Below are 765 nucleotides of genomic sequence, written 5' to 3'. Positions count from 1 at the left end.
GTTTTACATTTTTAAACTTTTTACATTCACTTGGTATTTTGTAATAACTGTTCAGCTGGAACTCCCTACCAGTTTCCAAATTGGTAAATTTCTCCAATTACAAGTCACATTTTTTCCACATTTAGATTTGTCGTTTGGAAACGACACAGATGTTCAGTTCTCTGTCAGATCCTTTGATTTATTCCATGCCAGAAGGTTTTTGAGTAATTATCATCAGTAATGCGACACATATGCTGCCAATCCAAGACTCGGGAGTAAAAAGACAGTAATCGTGAAGGTTGATATCTGCTAACACTCAAACTTTACTAGTGTTTTTTTTTTTTCATCTTTGTCATCGCTTGCCATCTGTATTAACTTGGCACACCGATACAGTTTCTGGGATTGTGCCCAAAGCTGAGCTCAAACCCTGAATACGCCTGTCACAACATTGAAAACAATAGTCCCTGTTGTAAAAAGGCTGACAAAATAATTACCCTCTGACGGCGGCGTGCTTTTAATCCAGCGGCCCACACGCTGCGTGTCAAACTCGGTACGCTATCCACTACTGTTTCGTTGCCTCATGAATGGAATTCCATATGGCCGCGTCGCGGTCCAATATCGTGGATTTTTCACTCCAAGTTTGAACCGCGTGTCTCATTCGGAGGTAACGACATTATGCCGGCGAAGCCCTTGCTGCACAGTTAGGCTTCTGAATGCTTTTGGCCGGAGCCATTCATCATAATTACAGTGCTAGCTTTTACCCCCCCCCCCCTCCTCCCCCCCCTC

The sequence above is a fragment of the Cynoglossus semilaevis genome, chromosome 2 (assembly GCF_000523025.1).
Source record: "Cynoglossus semilaevis isolate Cse_v1.0 chromosome 2, Cse_v1.0, whole genome shotgun sequence".
Lineage (NCBI taxonomy): Eukaryota > Metazoa > Chordata > Actinopteri > Pleuronectiformes > Cynoglossidae > Cynoglossus > Cynoglossus semilaevis.
This window is presented reverse-complemented; position numbering follows the sequence as displayed.